Source organism: Syngnathus leptorhynchus, chromosome 11 (genome assembly GCF_054491065.1).
Source record: "Syngnathus leptorhynchus isolate UIUO chromosome 11, UIUO_Slep, whole genome shotgun sequence".
In the NCBI taxonomy this organism is placed as follows: Eukaryota; Metazoa; Chordata; class Actinopteri; order Syngnathiformes; family Syngnathidae; genus Syngnathus; species Syngnathus leptorhynchus.
In genome coordinates this window covers 4643401-4656496 of record NC_141205.1, presented here as the reverse complement: position 1 = coordinate 4656496, position 13096 = coordinate 4643401, and the positions used below count along the sequence as shown (strand labels likewise).

Below are 13096 nucleotides of genomic sequence, written 5' to 3'. Positions count from 1 at the left end.
AAACCAACTAGCAACTAACATAATGCAACAAAAGGCTTCAAGAATAGACAATCTTTTGTGGATAGGCTAATTAATTCTAAAAAGAGTCAACCAACTCGCATCTAAGATAAAGCATCAAAAGTGTTTCAGAATATAATATACAGTCTTTATATTCCTAAATCATTTTGTGAAACAAGACAATATTTGATGGCTACTTTCAGATTAAAGTCCAATTAAGAGGTCCACTAAGGTGCAGGTTAGCTTTCCACAGTCAAGTCGTTTGTTTTAAGGCCCGCCTCCTATAAGTCTTATGTACAGTAAAACGTGCACGAGGTAGATGAATAATTAAACATTTCCTCTGGTAAACACCACAGAAACCAGCCGCTTGAGTGTGCAACAAGGAAAGGTGATGATATTTGAAAGAAATGGAGCAGAAAGCCGCAGAGACAGAGAAAAGGTGAGAAAAAATAATAAGTGAGCAATTATGAGTTGCTGCTTGTGATTAACATTAATCACAAGGATAAATAGCCGTGCACCTGATTCCCTTTTCATCTCCTCCACTGTGATAGTTGCCTTACGCTACACACACAAGTCCCGGTGTACTTTCGTATAGCATCCCGTATCGTTTCCTCCCGCGAGCACACCGACGACGTGCTGCTTATCTCAATGCAAATACATGCACACATTGCACAGATTGCGCTGTCTTCTCCTCCTCTCTCGCTCTTTCGCTCTCTCTCCCGCATGCACGCTCGCATGGTGATTCTCATTAACAAGCCAAACATGCCTAAAGAGGCAGACAGACTCTAGTGAGCATAGTAAATAACCAGCAGGCTCCCTCCACTGAACATTCGGAATATCTTAGCATCAGAAACGCACACTTTCCCCGAATGAGCTTGACAGGTGGGTCCAGACATCCATTCAGAAGAAAAGGTTTTCTCGAGACCAGCAGATTTTGGTGTGTTTGGAAAGGACCACCTGAAAAAGCAGAACACGGCTATGCCTGATTACGCCTTCTATGTATTACTTTTAACATCAAAAGTAAAAAACTAAACACTGTTCTCTCCGTGGGAGCTCAACATGAGAAATAAAACCGAGATCACGCTAATATAATCAAAACAACACAAATGACCAAGCATGGCGTTTGTTATTGGAAGGACTTGTGACTTGACGATCGATGGGTCGAGCTGTGGAGAAAATGAAATCAGGGAAGACGTTTTGATGTGACTCGCAAGCAGGGGAGGGGGACCAAAGCGGCCAGCCTGACTCAGAGTTTGGCGAGATGGACAGAATGCTGACGAGGGCGTTAGCATGCAAGCGAGGGAGCCTCGCGCAGTCAAGCTGCGCCCGCAAGCTGCAGGAGGCGCTGGGATTTGGACTTGAGGCCAGCGGGTCACAAAAGGAAACAGAGTCAATACTGACTCTTTGCACCTTCGGGCACAATTGTCACTTGGACTGTGACTAAATCTCGGTGTTGACATGTCAAAAGATGAGATAGCTAACAGACCCTCTAAGAGCAGGCCTCAGTTTTGAATTAGAATGCACTAAACAAAAACACACTGATGTCTTGAGATATGAGTTTAACTCAATCCGTGACCATAATCATAATCGGTATCGAAAAGAGCACGCCTTAAAAAATCGAATAAAATGAGAAGCCAAAAAATCTTAGCAATCGTCTATCAGACTTAATAGATATTGCATCCTTATCCTGCTTCACGGTACAAACTTAATTTCCACCAAACAACCATTTTCAACATGGAAATTCCGTTCCCAACAGGCCTATACAGACTTGAGTGGGGCTGGATGCTATTTTCAATTTGCAGCCAGATTAGCAGGCACCTTTTTGATACTGTCAGTGGAGCAGAGAGAGATGTTTCTGTTCCAAATCATCTCGAGTTGAGGGACCTTTCTACTATCTGCTTCAAACAGCGTCCCCCTTAGCTGAGCAGCTGTCACTTTCAGCAGGCACCGCCGAGGACGGAAGCGAGGAAGGGGTCCTTTGAAGGAATGGTTAAAAGTGGCTGATAAAAATAAACTGGGAGAGGAGAGAAAATTAATTATACATAACAGACAGTTCACTTGGCTGAGCAAGACCGAGTCTGAGACAGGAGGGGGAAGAAAATAAAGCTGCCCTTCTCTGGTACCGATATTTGAGCCGTGTCCTTATTATACTGACTGAACAAAGGATCTTTTGGAAAAAAGGTCACAGGATCAAATAATACTAACTGTTTTCATTTCCAATTCTCCACACGGGAACTCCTACTGCGTACGCGCTTTCATTCGAGCATTTTGTGAAGAACAAAATAAACCGCCGGGTTTAAGCCTTGAAAAATGTGTTGAAGGCTCAGGTAGCCTTTAAATTTGTTTCGGATTGGCACTGACCAGGGTTGATGCTACGGGCCCACCTGCGCGTTCACACTGAGATATGATTTGGAATGTGCCAGTATTTCGCACTTGAGCGCCGCCCACTGACTCTGAAATCTCAATTTCAGCTCTTCATTTGGTCCAAATGGAGGTCATTCCTATTTGAACAGTCAGTCAAGACAGGCCCGCCAGGTATTGGCGAGTGAGTTTATTTCATATTAGGGGCTTGTCGACTGGAGAGGTGTTAGCACCAAGCGAGCTGTGTGTGTGTGTGTGTGTGTGTGTGTGTGTGTGTGTGTGTGTGTGTGTGTGTGTGTGTGTGTGTAACAGGGCCTTTAGCTCTGCTGCTAGTCCCTCTTGGTGTGTTTTAATATTGCTGCTGCATGGAGTCTTGCCTCAGGGTACCAACACAACAACCCCACAGAGACTCAAGGAAAACACACCAACATGGGGGCAAGGGGGTGTGGGGGGGGGGGGGGGGACATCGATGGTACACAAGGTAGGGACAATACTGGGACCTTAAAATTGAGGGATTCAGCAGTTATCAACGAGGCCAGCACATGAAGTAATGCCCAGTTCCAGCAAGAAGTTTTCACGAGTGGTCAAATGTCTAGTAGTTTTGCTGCAAATCTAAACTAAAATTGCAGCTCAATAGCGTCGCAATGTTAACAGCCAAGAAAACATTTAACGTTTTGAGTTGAATGTGTGTATGTATTCATTTATTTATTCATTCATTCATATGAGTACATTTATTACCGATTATGTATTAACTTAATGATCTGAAGTTACCCACTGTCTAATTTACCTGGCAACAGTCAAAAAGGAGGGGTTTTTTTCACCCTGAACACAAAATTGATCCAACGCCTGACGTGGGCACAGATTTCACATTCAACTGAGCTGACCCTGACATTGATTTATACTTGGGTATGAAATCAGCCTTCTCAAGGGATCTCCGTGTAGTGAGACAAACAAGAGCATAGTTTTGTTTAGAAGTGCACCAGAAAATAATGAGGTTGACATGGTGGACTTTTTAGACTATGAGATGAACTAGTCAAGAGGGGAGGCTGCATGACTGCGTCTCCCATACGCGCGTCGGAAAATCAGCGCGTAACTTGACAGAGTGGGAACAGCAGAAACCAAAGGAGCTAGGGAGGGAGTGCGCAAAAAGAAGAAAAAAGGCGGCGCGCGTCGGCGTGAAAGGAACAAGGCAGGCCCTCCTGACAGGACGCAGGGAGAGAAAAACACCAGCGTGAGGGGAAGAAGACGTGAAGAAATCCTGAGTGGAAGCGTGAGGTCGGAAGAACAGCACAGGAAAGGCGACTGGATGAGAATGTCGGGTTCAGAATGTTTCAATTACGCGCATTGGAAAAGAACGAAGAGACTTTTACAGGCTCATAACACACACACACACACAAAACCCCGCAAGTGTGATCACGGTACATAATATTAGGCCTACATGAAAACAATTATTCACAGTAGAGCACGGCCCCAAACATAAATTATTTCTTGTTTCTCGCCGTCATTTCTCACCGAAGCACGGTTCCTCCGATTTGCCATCCATCAACAATTTAATTGGACCTTAAATATCCTGCTCTGAATACTCCAGAGGAATGCATGGAGAGGAGAAGGGAGGGGACGGGGGGGGGGGGGGGCGTGCAACCACACAAAAGAAGAGCCAGGGGGGTGCAAAGTGCACATGTCAGCAAGAATTCCAAAGTTTGGACATCACGGATTGAGTTTACACGCCAGCAAAATTCATGACACTGCTGCTCTATTGTGGGAAGATATGTATCATAATTAGGCTAGATGAAGGCAACCCGCTTGTCGTTTTCTAGCTGGGGTGCAGGAGTAATGTAAATGTCATGCAAGGTTGCTGATTTGGATTATGATTGTGGATAACGACAGTGCACAATCAATGGAGGCAACCATGAGGGGTGGGGAATTTACCACCCGCAGGAGCACGTGATGCAATTGTTAACACAAACAAAGTATGTTGGCTGATGACGACAAATTGATGATTTCACTGTTGGACTTCCTTGGAGATGTGGACATCCACACTTAATAAAGACTGTCATGTTTTGTATTGCCACCTGTTTGCTCGAGAGCTCGGTGGCATCAGGCCAATAATCTACTGCTGCATGACTGAACATGGTCACGATCGGGCCATGTCTCTTTAAAGTAACTTATAGTGAGGTGCATAAATCTTCACACCGGCATCACGATTAAGCATTTCAAACGTTAAATGAACCAAAACAGGCTCATAACATACACAAAACCCCGCAAATTGCATTGAAAGGCACCTTTGCACGCTGCAGTGATTTCTAGCTGCAGGTAACCCGCAAAAGAAAAATGATACCCAAACTGAATTTTAATTAGGCTCAAAATAATTCAAAAATGTGTCTGCTTGCAAAGTTCAATTATACTTTTGTTGTTTGAATAGAAGAGGAATGAAGCGACCCTACCGGAGCAATGAGTGAGCTGCCAAGCATTGCGCTCTCGATCCACACACCCACAGACTCCGCTCGCAGCCTGCTCAATTATTGTCGAATAACAAATTGTACAAATTGCATTAACGCCCCTTTTTAACGCCGCTCCAACACAATTGTAATCATTTCAAAGCTAATCGGGGATTGATTTTAGTGGGGGTAGGTGGGGTTGGGGATTTTAAGGGAACACCGGCACGTCCCTTAGGAGCAAAACCAGTAGTGGACTTCAAACCCGTATTCAGGGGAGACTTGTGTTGCAAAAATTAAAGTAGTGAGTTTGCAGACAGGTTTCGGGTGTCAAACCAAATACGTGGATGTGCAAACACCGGTGGTGGAATTTCGACAGCCACCAAGGCGGCTAGCTGTCAACAAACGTCACTCCGGGTGCATTCTCGTTGTGCCATCGCAACATTTTGACATGACACAAAAGTCAATCACATTCTCTACCTCTGACACTGGATCACAACCCGAAGCTTTCGGGGGAAGTTTGCTAAGCTTCACTATCGGGTTTTCCAACTCCAGGCGAATAAGACTGCCTGTTGGACCTCATGTGTATTTCCACGCCTGGTTCGGTCTGGCGCGCCCTGCATTTCAAACAGGATCCGATCGGGGAGACGCACGCTGCTCCTTACTGGTTTGAGGGGGATACGAGTAAGTCACTGCGCCGAGCAAAGCTGCACGAGAGCTGAATAACCTCAATCCTGCAGCCGGTTTCAGTTACCAAAAAATATATATATATTGCTCCCCTAACGATCCCCACGCCGTGAGTTTTCACGCCACTTACCGGTCAAGTGATCCACGGCGAAGGAATCCTCGCCATGGTTTAAATTCCAAAACTTGGGGACATTTCCACTCTGGTCACGGGGTGACTGGGGTTCTCTCTTCGGTGGCTCCCTGCGTGTGACTGGAGAGAGGAGGAATGCAGCTCCGGCTCCACGCGGAGTGGGAGTGGGGAGGGTTGAAGGGAGGAGGAGGAGGTGGAGGAGGAGGAGGTGCAGGAGCTGCGCTCTGCAGTGCTTGACTCAGTCCATAGAGGACGCTCCTGGATGATGTCTGTGGTTCATGTAACGCACCCTTTTAACGCACGTCACATTTGAGCGCGTTTCATTCTGTCATGCACGTTTACTTATTCATTTGGGCTATTTTTAAATCAGTTTAATTTCTAGTTGATCTCCATTTTCCTGAATAATGTTGTCATTTGTACTGTAAATAATTTATTCATTGAGATGTGCTGGTATGAATATTTGCATGAATTTAACCATTAAGCATTCCAGAAGAGAGCGCTTGTCTATAAAGAAAATTGTACATATGTAATTTTAAAAAGAGAGGGGAGAGTGCAAAATTCAAACGTTGAGAGAAGAGTGTCCATAAGTGGCGTAGAAAGCGAATGCCGATTTCAAAGTTGCAATTCCCTTGTTTTAGACATGGAAAGAATTAAGAGGCCACCATTGCTTAGTTTCCTCATCTGTTTTAATGCATAGTACAACTAAAGGTCAAATTGAGAAATTTTCCAAATGTTTTTTTGGTACATCTTGTGTCTCACCCTAACAAACCAAACTCCAAAATGCATTTTAGAACATTGACCAATACAAAAGTGACATTATATCATTCTGGTTGAAATTACCTTTTCCGATTCTCCATTCACACTCAATATTCAGATTGCCTCAAGCCTGCCCTAGATAACTCCAGGTAAAAGGAAGAAAGCCTGGACTGTTCACCTGTCAATCACAAAGTGGAGAGAGTGCCAGTTTACAATCACTGACATTAAGAAATTGATCATAATGATTTCTCACAATATTGAGGTAACATAAATACCAATACGCAACACTTTATTTCTATTAATCTCTGCCAGTTTACATTTTCGAATGATCACATTCTTCATCATTCCTTGAAAATGCCAATGTCCCATTATTGGTGAGCTACTTTTAGAACCGGCTACCCATGTGGTCCTTGGGGGCCACCTGGCGCCCACGGGCATCATGTTGATGACCCTTGACCTACATAATATCGGCTTGGCACACTTGATCGGGTGCCAGAAAAAACAACCCAGCTTTCTTTTGTCAGAACAATGTGTCAATAATATTGAGTGGAGGCTCAGTTGAGCTACAGTGAGAGACAATATACTTTTGAGTCTCTCCTAATTAAATAAGGAGGCTCCGGAAGTGCCTGTCATGTTCCATCGGCCGGCGCGTTCACATCGCCTCATCTAAATTGAGTGACACTCTAGTAACAGATAATGAATACAAGTCTTAGCGCAGACACCTTTTATATCCTCTTACCAGTATGCAACTTCAAGTCAGTGAAAGTGTCTTTGACAGCAGAATGTCAGTATCAATACGGGCCGATAATAGGAACATGGACAAAGTGTTTTTTGAAGCACTTTGCAACGATGTTTCAGTAGTGAGCAAGCTTTAGGGGTAACTGAGTTATTCAAGCAGGCAGCTCAGGTTACTGATTGCACTCAGGAGAGCAGAGAGCACGCTCCGGTTCTGACAACAGCACCTGATCCACTGTGCTGTGTACGTACCACAGTAGGGGGGTGGGTGTATGATTGGTTAGGAAAGACAGAAATGCGTGTGTGCATTATGCGACTGTGAGGGCAGCTGAATTTCAGTACTTTGCCAAAATGTTTCCCCTGAGTTCTTTTCCAACCCTCTGCTTTCAATTGGTTTTAAAGGCCTTGTGCGCTGTTAGAAATTGTTATTTTGGTCTTACTAATATGAAAATATTAGGCTCACTTGCCACGTGAAAGGCCCCAAGACAAGACTGTTCATGATCCCACACTGAAACATTAGCACATTGATTAACTCCGAGTTCACGTTGATCGACTTACACTTCAGGCGGACAATAAATTCTCATGGGAATTTTTTTTGCTATGAATACAACACATTCTCAAATAAGAAACCCGTGTGCAGAAGCTGCTTCATTCTTTATTGAGTGTTTGGTATACGCAAGGCGGTGCAGCTTTTCAAGATGGCCAAATATAAACGACACACACCTTAAAGAGGCTTAAATAAAGCACCTTCATCTTTGCATACTTAACTCCATCCAAACTTGTTTTGCATATACAGTAGTGCTCACTACTTTTTTAATGAGCCAGATTAGTCTTTGCTGTCATGAGTCGACTAGACAGTGCACAGGCTGAGCAGCTTGGGCTGAAAGCACAGAGAATATTAAATCAAGTCACACGTGCCAGTTTGCTGCTCGGCTGCTGTTTTGCTCTCTATTTTTTATTCATGCACAATTAATGGGCTTGTGTTTGGCAGGAAGAACAAATATTTCTGGACAACACACCAACTGACTAATCTATTCGTCCTTGAATGCACACAGATTCTTTAAGATAGCCCAGGAATGAAAAATGTACATAATTATTTCACACAGGATGCATGAATAGTATATTCAGGTGAATGCAGTATAAATCTTTCACACTGTAAGCTTACATATTAATCGTGCATCCAAAGCACCAATTAAGGTGGGAACTCAGTTTGGAGCAGTGGCGGGTAAAAAGGGGGGCACCAACGGGGCAAAGACCCCAGGAATCCACCTAAGGGGGGAATCCATAGCACCCTCCCCGTTGACATAAAATGTCTCTCGCCAGACAAAATACCAGACGTATGTCAACTAGAAAAATGTCCGCCCCCTCCAACATATATGAAGGGGCATCAAACCATGGTGAGGGACCTCTGCCTCAGACAAAAGAGTAAAAATCCCATGAGACGGCCAATGGCAAAATCTCCCTTCCAGCGGATTTGCTAGTCTCGTAACCTTGGGTGGCCTCATGCCGACTAACCAGTTAACAAGCCATTAATTGGCTACCATCGAGATGCTAGCATGGTGACCGGATCTCATCTAGCTAAATCTGTCTGATCTCTCCAATCCCATTTCAGCCACCACAGCATGTGTGCAAGTTGAACGCTTCTTCCACTCTGATACTATACAGGACGCTGGCTAAGCCGGTTTCCTCCCCACTTCTAGTTGGCCAACATGCTAAATAAAAAGGAAACATTTTGCATCAAATCATGTCATCTCTCATGAGACCACTCGTCTGTCTTGTATTGCGCAATACATAGCGGTAAACACAAATTAGATTTTTTTAAATTCAATGTTTCTACTTGTTTTCAATTGCGCACCAGAGCAACAACATTTACCAATATATTTAATCTCATTATCAAAGAACAAGCTGTCTATTGATGGCTATAAATGCTTTTTAAAAATCAAAGGAGAGCTCATGAACAAAAACGACATTGAGTATTGCCGTTCTACTGCTCACAGTCGTGCGGTCAGACTGTTTCAATGTTAGCGTAGAAGCTGAAACGACTGCTATTCAAAAAGTGGAAAAATACATTTGATTTGTGTCATGTAATATCTCATATGATACATTGCTCTTTAATTTCATCACCTTACTTGTGCTTTTGCATACACCCACACAGTGTGATGCAAATCAATTGTTCATTATCATATTATGGCATATTATCTTGTCAAAGTTGAGTAAATCTAGTCACTAATCATATTTTGCCTTTGGATTAGAGTATGCAATAACACTAATCCAGTTATTAATTAATGGTAATAAGAAATTGACATTAAAACAAGGCAAATCATATCGTAAGACACTAATGCTGAAAATTTGAAAAGGTTTCACAATTTTGAATGCTGGTGAATTAACGGGTGAGCCTGGAGGGTGCTTCCTCCAATTAGGTGGTAGAAGCACTGGACAAGATGGATGAATATACAATTTAAGACATTTGGCTGTCATGTTGGCTTTGATGGACATCATTAAGAATTAATGAGAGTAATATGCTGGGGGGGGAGTGGAAATTCAAAAACAGCTTCGATCATTTTGATGAAACATGACTGCGGCGTGTAAACTAGAAGATTTCTAAATTGCAGCTGATACTCTGCACGTGCTCGAGAATTGCTATAAGGAAGGCTTTGATTTGACAAAAATGCAATATAATACGCCACACTTGAAATATAGGAGCCATTTGGTGATTGTGGAGGCCATTATTGACTTCATTATGCTAAGCTAGTTAGCAGCAAAGCCAGCCTCTGTTTGTTAAAACCCTCTTGATATTCAGTGAAGGGGAAATATTTGAAGTACCCCATCATGATTCCAATCTCGGCACATAATCAGCTACAAACAACCTTTTTGTAGTCTCACGGTAGCTATCAAACACTTTGCGTAGCCTTTGTTTGCCAGCTTCTGATGCCTGTGCCATGAGGCGTGCAAGGTTTCCAGGCCAGCACACACTCTCAGTCTTTGAGGAAACACAACGCACTTCATTATGATGAAATTAGGGGAATTTTTGTTGTGGCTTTTCCTGTCTGGATTGTTTCTCACGCCACAGCCATGGGATTTAGACAACAATGAAAACACAGAAATAAAATTAAAAAAAAAGGGGGGGGGGCGCTTGACTTATTTATTTTGCTTGCATTACATCATGAGAATATGCTTAACAACTATACTGCTGAACACAATGTCTTCTGTTATGGTGGTCGACTGACGAGTCAAAATTTTAATTGGCTTCAGGCACAAACTGTTGCCATTATAACTGTTTTTTAAGTGATGATTTAGGCAACCTTGATGCAAACAACAATGCTTGCTCCCTTTAAAATGATTCGCAGGTTTACTTCCACTTTACTATCACTTCAATTTAGTTTTATTTTATTTTATTTTATCTTATTCTATAGCAGACGGAAGATGACTGCCTTTCAGACAGGGAAAGTTGTGGAAGGAGACATTTAAGAAGCTTGCTTAGAGTGCAGTACCTGTGTGTGTGGGGGGTGGCTACTTGTCAGAACATACTTTTAATGACTGCCTTACTGCTCACTTTAAACCCACAAACTTATGCCAAGCTGTTGGTCATGCCAGCTTTTGTGACAGTGCAAGTTTTAGTCATCACTTGTCAGATATGCACAAGTAGAAAGTCGAACTGCAAGTTTGGGATTTGGCAGAGCTGAAATCATCATCTCCCACAAGTTCTGCTTAAGAGAAATGACTGTGCTGGCTCTTGACCACTCAGAACTTGCTGTAAGAAAACAAATCAAAAACAACAACAGCCCATGGAGGTATGGATGAAAACTTTGACCACGTGATGAATGTTTATTTCAAATCTATTCTGGTGTAAAACTGTTTTTCTGACTGAATGCTCTTAAATCTACATTCAAGTCACAGTAATTTTTTTTTTCAAATTATTTGTTGCCTCCTTCCTGTTGTTATGCACTCTACCGTCCACCTTGGTCGAGTGTTTTTCATGGATATTTTCAGTGTTCTCAAATACTTCTCTGAACTGAAGTGTTTGTTTTTGTCCCACAGTTGTGCGCACAATCAAAATGAATGCATATATTCTATGGCAACCTTGAGTTCTTGACATTTACTGAGAATTGCACGATAGCCACCTACAGCCGAGCGTTGGGGAGAATATGTATTTTTCCTCTTCACTCGGACCGTTCTCCACATGGGAAGCCATTAGAGGGAGAAAAGCTGACAAGTGGGAGTAACAGAGGATGGCAGGCCTCAGTCCAGTGGCTCTGATTCCATCCCTGACAGAACAGCGAGTGGCCCTCACTCGCAGCTGTCCTGAAATCAGTCAGCCAAGCACAACTCAGACCTGAGAAAGTGGAACACTATATTCTCGGCTGCTAAGATGCAATCGTCTTCGTGGATTGGATGGACTGACGGGGACTTATATAAATGCTAAACATCGGTAGCTGTCACCGGAACAGCTGCACAGCTTCCTGCTCGGATCGATCGTGCGGCGTCTGATTCATGAAGCTGATGGAGAAAGAGGTTGACAATCTTATCGATTTGATGCATGCAACAAAAGATTGGGATATCAAGCTGCAGTGTTCATACTTGAAGTAAAGCACCTTTGCACATGACCCCATCCAAGTCGGAGCGTCCAAAACTGAGCACAACTCATCTAGTCTACATCAACAATTGTTACGTTCCCGGTGTGGAACGCTATTAAATTCCAGGTATGAATAAATAAATAAAAAGGCATCGTTTTGTCTTTGATCGTCATCGGCACGGCGCGAAAGCCTGCACGAACTGCACCATAAAATCAAAATTATTGCAAAATTGCTTCTCGATTCATTTCTCCAAAGTGGATGCAATTACACTGAGTGTGACAGGCTGCGCATGGTGTAATCCCAAATGTTATTAAGCGCTGCGTACTGGTAATCAAGACAAAGGGAGCACACAAGCTCGCGTTACTATTTCATATTTCCAGTACACACCAAAACACAGCAAAAATGAATTCGACCAAAATGACCAAACTACAAGCTAACGTCCACATGACAAAGGTGGAACATCAAAACAGAAAAATAAAAACACACAAACACGCGGCACCTGACTCTCATCAAGCAGTTCAAATGCTCATCTAATGACCTGGTACATGTCGGGAACATATCCTCAGTTGACACTGCTAATTGGTGGACATGTCAGAGGATGGTTAGCAGCTCAGGAAATCACACATGCTCATTGATTTCCCCCTCCCCTTCCCATCGGACACTATACAGCTTAATCCACTCTACGGCGCCATTGTTGTAAATCCTCAATGGATTCTGAGGAGGAAGAGGAGAAGGAGGAGAAAATAAAGAGGATATGTGAGGCAAAGACAGCACAAGAGAGTACAAGCGATTAAAAGACACTTGGGATGTGAAAGGTGAACGGGGGAATAGCGGCGTTGATGCAAATTGAGAGTTTATAGCTGTGGCGGGATGTTTATTTGATGGCACAATGTTGTCATGTGGCAGAAGCGTTGCATCGCCAATGACCATGACCAACAAAACGTATCGAATCCTCAGGGAGATCCACAAGAAAATTAGAGATAGTGTAACAAACACATGACAAATTATAATGAGAGTTAGTTAACATTCTGAAGGATTCATTTGAACTTGGATCCAGAAAAAATGACTGTAAGCTTGTAAACAAGAGCCTTTTCCAAGGCTGTGTGTGACGCTAATATCAGATTATCCTTTTAAAAATCTAAATTGATTGCGGCCACGCAAACAACAGAGTATTATTTCTCAGAAGAACTGCTGGCAGGTTCTGAGAAAGACTCACACGAGCTTTTTTTTCCCCACAACACACGTATCGCCAATCTCCACATTGCCTGCATCTCATTGGTTATTTGAAATAATAAATAATAAAAAAAGATAGAGCAAGAATGCTTTTTCTTTAAGGTCATTTGGGCAACTACAGGACAAAATGCACAAGGTGGTATTTCAATTCAACACCAGCTACTCAGATAAATTCTCTGCAGTCTCCT

General features: G+C 43.0%; 1 protein-coding gene across 3 annotated transcripts in view; it reads right to left on the bottom strand.

Annotated features, from left to right (window-relative positions):
• plxna1b (plexin A1b) overlaps positions 1 to 5744 on the bottom strand; it is a 116901-nt gene extending 111157 nt beyond the window's left edge. For 2 of the 3 annotated variants that reach the window (XM_085923415.1, XM_085923417.1), the window contains exon 1: positions 5611 to 5744. The gene's annotated coding sequence lies outside the window, so the exon portion shown is untranslated. Of the gene's footprint in view, positions 1 to 4802; positions 4967 to 5610 lie in introns of those variants that run through there. The other variant, XM_085923416.1, reaches the window with a different exon arrangement.
• Positions 5745 to 13096: the final 7352 nt, after the last annotated feature.